The sequence below is a fragment of the Dipodomys merriami genome, unplaced genomic scaffold (genome assembly GCF_024711535.1).
Source record: "Dipodomys merriami isolate MVZ:Mamm:240054 unplaced genomic scaffold, mDipMer1.0.p SCAF_7, whole genome shotgun sequence".
Taxonomy (NCBI): domain Eukaryota; kingdom Metazoa; phylum Chordata; class Mammalia; order Rodentia; family Heteromyidae; genus Dipodomys; species Dipodomys merriami.
Genome location: NW_027206290.1, coordinates 8,340,468 through 8,346,813, shown reverse-complemented (window position 1 = coordinate 8,346,813; position 6,346 = coordinate 8,340,468). Strand labels below are relative to the sequence as shown.

Genomic DNA, 6,346 nt, shown 5'->3' with positions numbered 1-6,346 from the left:
AAGAAAGAAAGAAAGAAAGAAAGACAACAGAAAAAGATTCTAAGAAGACCCACAAGATTCAAAACCCAAAGTTAAGATGCAAGTACATAGAAAATGTTATGCCAAATTAAAAGAAGTAATAGAACTCCATAGCATTAGAACAATTAAATAAGAGTAAACTATTACCCGTGAAAGATTGATTCAGATCTCCCAAGAGGGAGCAGCATCAAGGAGAAACTTGAAGCAGACCACACACATCGGAAAGGAGGAAACTATCCCCATCACCATCCCAAGATGGAAACAACAAGGCAAGGTAGCTGGAAACTTATTAGAAAAAAAAAAATACAGAGACAGAAATAAATAACATGGCTAACAAAGGAGTGCGCTATCTTTCTAAGACAACTTTCTGGGCATATAGCAGATCAGCAAAAATTAACATCCTTTAATACTGCACAAAACACTTTCATATGAGCATTTCACTACAATCTTCAAAACACAGGAAACTGGGGCATGCCTATTTACCTTAGATGAGAAAACTTGTTTGAAGTTGTTAAATTACTGGGTCTAACAGCTAGAGCTCGAACTCTAAGTCTAGCTAAACAAAATGCGTTATGTGTTATTATCTTATTCTAGGAGATTTCCCTTTAAAATCAATATTGAAAAAAAATAAAATCAATATTAATGAATTTCTAAAAACAAAAGAATATAACATAATCTCAAATTTTTCACCAATCATCTCTCCTACACAATTCATCCATTGTGGGGCTGGGAAGGTGGCTCAGTGGTAGAGTGCTTGCCTTGCATGAATGAGGCCCTGGGTTCAATTCCTCAGCACCACAAAAGCAGAAAAAGCCAGAAGTGGGGCTGACGCTCAAGCGGTAGAGCGCTAGCCTTCAACTGAAGAGCTGAGGGACAGCGCCCAGGCCCAGAGTTCAAGCCCCACGACCAACAAAAAAAAAAACAAACAAACAAAAACACAATTTATCCATTGTGAGTGGTACAAACGATACAATTAGTCAGAAGAAAAGAGGATTCAAGCAACTGTTCATAGTGTTGGACACATTACACTGTGCTTTCAGGACTGACTAAACAAACTGGATCTTTTGGCAAAGAAATTGCCAATTTCTTTGTACACCACTAGGTTCTAACATTTGTTGACAGATGTTTGCTTTTGTACATATAGTACAACCCCTAGGCATCACATTGAATACAACCAGGAGTAATATAGAATGCAGTATGTGCTTTGATGTGTATTTAGGAAGTAAGGAAATAATCAAAACATAGTTTATCCTAAAACATAAGTTCTAAACTAGTCCCCCATTAGTGGCTAATTTCATGCAATGGCCAAATTATTGTTTTGGACTGTTGACTTTTAAGTCTAAATGGAAAGATGCTTTGTGTTTCAGAGTTATAGTAGCCTAAAATTGTTTTTAACAGCACAATTTGGCAGGCAGTTTAGCTCTCTTTTATGACACCTCAGAGTGCCTGGCACTCTGGCGTTAAAAGGGAGGTTGAAAATAATGACATGTGGCCTGTATTAGTTGGCTTGGATGGCAGAAGACAGTCATGCCGCCACTGACTGTGTCCTCCTCCCAATGTGTTCTGAGATTCTCATCAGAGCCCAGCTCTCTAGAACCTAAATTTAAAACCCTAAATCTTTTGGAGAACTCAGAGCTTCAGACAACACTTCTAATGTTATGCTGAAGAGAAGCTGTTTCTAATCTAGTACTTTCACAAACAACATTCTTTTTATGTGGTGTTGATGAAGTGCCAAATTCTGTTCTTCTGAGTACTGTTTTTGCAATATACAAGATCAGATTCTGTGGTAAGGAAAGGTTCCTTTTACTTTTGCCATCATTAAGAATATTTTACCTCAACTAAACTTTCTAAGATTATTTTCATGGCAGCTTTCTGGTCCTTCTAAACGGCCCACCTTCCATAGGGTGTAGGGAGAAGAGCACTGAACTGCAACTCAAGATCAGCAAAGTCTGCTACCTCTTCTTTACTGAGTTGCTGTGTAACCTTGAAAGTCACTTACCTTCCCAGTGTTTCTTGTTCTCCCAGCACAAACTGAGAGGTGAAACAAGATCCTTGGTTTCAAGAAACTATCCTGAACCTGTGGAGTCAGTAAAGAATTATCTGGGGGCTCGGAAGGTGGCTCAGTGGTAGAGTGCTTGCCTTGCATGCATGAGGCCCTGGGTTCGATTCCTCAGCATCACATAAGCAAAAAGAAAAAAAGCCGGAAGTGTTGCTATGGCTCAAGTGGTAGAGCACTAGCCTTGAGCTGAAGAGCTGAGGGACAGCGCCCAGGCCCAGAGTTCAGGCCCTACCGGACCCAACAAAAAAAAAAAAAAAAGAATTATCTGCTAAAAAAGAAGAAAAAGAAGAGGAAGTAGAAGACAGGGGAAAGAAGAAAAGAAGTGAAGGATTAATAAAATGAAGAGAAAAAGAGGGAGAATGTAAGAAGGATGAGAAGCAGAAAGAAGAGGAGGAAAAAAAGCAAAAAGAAGAAAAGATGGGACCACACTACCTAAGGGACTATCTGTTGTTCTTAACTTTTGTATTCATTAGTGTTCTTCATGAAGTTCTGCATAAGTTTGTTTGCTTGTCTATTTGTTTTTGTTGCCTTTTAAATGCATTACTGATTTGTACAAATGATCGACTAAATGTACCATTCAAACCACATCTACATTATACCATGTAAAACAAGGACCTGAGCTTCATTTGGAAAGCATTTATGATTAAAATGTAAAAACATATCACAAAGCTTAGAACAGTTTTTCTATTCAGATTCCTTACAGTTTATCAAATTCTTTTGTGGATCATTAACTGCTCACAATTAAATCATATTTGGAATTGTGGTTGGAAATCTCAAGACTGAAAAGTTGCTCTGAATGTCTGATGTTTAAAACAACATAAGCATCACAATGTACCTATTTTTTTAATAAAAAGTAGATATATCATGACTAACAGGGGCTAATCTATAGGCTCCTGTTAAACTAGAGGAAACTGTATCATCCTATCCTAACCTTCAATGAAAAGACTGATAGTGATGTGTGTATAATAAATATATATATAATATACATATAAATATATACTCTATAATATACACACATATAAACAGTATATATATATATTAAACATATACTATATATGTGTATATGTACTATTCATATGTTATATATACATATATACTATACATATGTATAGTGTCTATCTATATACACACATACACTTTATACATACAGTCACATATTAAATAGGTAGCTATAGATGTATGTCTCTCAATAACGATGATAACAAAAATAAAACTATAATTTTTGGTTTTTTGCCAGTTCTGGGGCTTGAACACAGGGCCTGAGCCTCTTTGTGTTCAAGGCTAACACTCTACCTCTTGAGCCAGAGTGCCACTTCCAGCTTCTTCTGAGTAGTTTTATTGGGGAAAAAAAGAGTCTAACACAGCCTCTTCAGTAAATGGTATTCAGTAAATGGCAAAATTGGTTAACTACATGTAGAAAACTTAAGATAGATCCTTATATATCACCCTGCACCAGAATCAACTCCAAATGGATCAAAGACCTTGAACTCAAAGCAGACACTCTGAAAACATTACAGGATGGAATAGGAGAAACCCTAGGTCTCCTTGGCTCAGGCCGAAATTTTTTGAATAGAGACCCGGAAACACAACAAATCAAAGAAAGGTTGGACAAATGGGATTGCATAAAGTTGCAGAGCTTCTGCAGGGCAAATGACATAGCTAGCAAGATCAATAGAAAGCCCACGGATTGGGAGAAGATCTTTACTAGCCATACAACGGACAAGGGTCTCATATCTAAAATATACTTGGAACTCAAAAAATTAAACCCCCCAACAACAAATCCTCAAAGAAACAACTGCCCAATAAATAAGTGGGCGAAAGACTTAAAGAGAAACTTCTCTGAAGAAGAAAGAAGGATGGCCAATAGACACATGAAGAAATGTTCAACAACCCTAGCCATAAAAGAAATGCAAATCAAAACAACATTGAGATATCACCTCACCCCAGTTAGAACGGCAAAAATCAAGAACTCTAACAACAACAGATGCTGGAGGGGATGTGGACAGAAAGGAACCTTACTTCATTGTTGGTGGGAATGTAAACTTGTTCAACCACTTTGGAAAGCAGTATGGAGTTTCCTCAAAAGACTTCACCTAGAACTCCCCTATGACCCAGCAATCCCACTTTTGGGCATTTACCCAAAGGTTTACAAACAAGACCACACTAAAGCTACCAGCACAACTATGTTTATTGCAGCATTATTTACCATAGCTAAGATATGGAACCAACCCAGATGCCCCTCAGTAGATGAATGGATCAAGAAAATGTGGTATATATACACAATGGAATTCTATGCCTCCATCAGAAAGAATGACATTGCCCCATTTGTTATGAAATGGAAAAACTTGGAAAAAATTATATTAAGTGAAGTAAGCCAGGCCCAAAGAAACATAGGTACCATGGTTTCCCTTATTTGCAATATCTAGTATATGTATGAGTCAAGCAGAAAAGGTCAGACAATGTGATGTCAGGAAAATGAACCCTTACATATGTATTTTAATGTTTTTTTCTTTCATGCATGTGTTTCTAACACATTTATAAGATTATCTCTTTGTTGCTTTGTATGTCCCTCCCCCACAGTATAACCCCTGCTTTCACTATATTTGATGTCAGTATAACTTGTGGAGGAGATGGGGAAAAACCAGTTGTTTAAGGATACAGGTGGACCTGTTGCAACAATGAGAAGTACAAGTTGTCATGCCCAAAACGAGCTTTACAACGTCGGTGTGTGGGGGGGGGGGAAGGGGGGGAAGGAGAAGGATTGGGATTGGGGGGGAGGGAGGAGGCTGGGAAGGGATGTGAAGGGTAAACCAAAGGAGAAGGCTGCAATGCTTGGTAAGAAATGTACGCATTATCCTGCCCATGTAATTGTAACCCCTCTGTACAGTATGTTCACAAATAAAATTAAATTAAATTAAAAATAAAAAAGAGTCTCACAGACTTTTCTGCCAGTAATTAGGATTACAGGTGTGAGCCACCAGCACCCAGCTTAAAGGTATAATTAGAAAAATAAAAACAAAAACAATCTATGTCTGTTTTGTATTAGTAGAGTAAGACAGAGTTAGACTATAGGAAAAATGGTGATTATCTCTCCCAATTTAATGACTATGAAAGCAGTTTAACTTTGTGCCCAATGCATCTGTAATTCCCCTCCCCACAGACTGCTTGTAAAAGGAAGAAGCCTTCACAAAACACTTTGTGTTCACATCTACTTATTCTATTCAAAATCAAACCTGTCCCATTAGCACAGTTTGGGGACTCACAGAGACATTTAAGCCTTCTTTAAACTAGAAAGTAATCAAGTCTTTATGTCTACAAATTATGTATCTTAATAGTTCCACATAGTAATAAAATTTAGATGTTTTGCCTAATTGTGAATATAAATATGGAAATCACTGAAGTTGATAAAATAGCTAAGTGCTTTAGCTCTACTTTATGAATGACCATGCCAATCCTCTTCAAGCCATTTTCTTTGGTATGTTGTTTGCTTCCCAGGACATCACAACCTCTCCTGGGTCCCTTTTTACTGAAGGAGAATCATTAGAATCAGGAATGATGAGGAGATTGCCTTGTTTGTAGTCATCTCACAGCAAGTACATGTAGAAGACGGGATCTTTCTCACAGGTATTGTAAAGCCATGTGTTCATGACATTGCTGGTGCCTTCATCACTCATCTTTAGAGCCATTCTCCATCGCAAACACATCATCTCAAAGCATGCATTGCTGACTCAAGATGGGGTAAAATGACTTAAGATGGCTGACAGGAAGGACATTGAATGAAGCTATGTTCTCATCTTTACAAAGTTCTAGTCCATAAATACAACCAGATCTATCATACTTTATACCATACAAAGAAGGTTTTACAGGCATTTGGTACAGGATAGTCCCTTTATGCTGGGTGATAGAACCATTGCTCTCTATATACCCATGCTGTATTCTGCAGCCTACATTGCTTCTCAAGGGCTGGAACAGGCTTGTGTGGCCCCATGCTGCTTCTATGTTTTCTGTGAGATGTCCTTTTCTTTGTGTTCACAGACAGTCCAGCCTGGCCTGCATCATCTCTGAATCACTGACCAAGAGTCTTTCTGAATTGTCTTCATTCACCAATATTTATCTGAATTGTAGAACTGTGTGACTCTGATGAAAATTCAGCATTCTCCTACTTGAAACTGTCCACAGTGTCAGTGATCTGGTTAAGCCTCCATGCAAGCCTCCGTCTCCTTTTCAGGCTCAGCAGAAATATGTGGAATTGTGAGTAAGTACTTATAA

At 37.9% G+C, this 6,346-nt stretch overlaps 1 pseudogene; it reads right to left on the bottom strand.

Moving 5' to 3' along the window:
- Positions 1-5,444: 5,444 nt before the first annotated feature.
- The window catches only part of LOC138816831 (spindlin-1 pseudogene), a 38,748-nt pseudogene continuing 37,846 nt past the window's right edge, over positions 5,445-6,346 (bottom strand).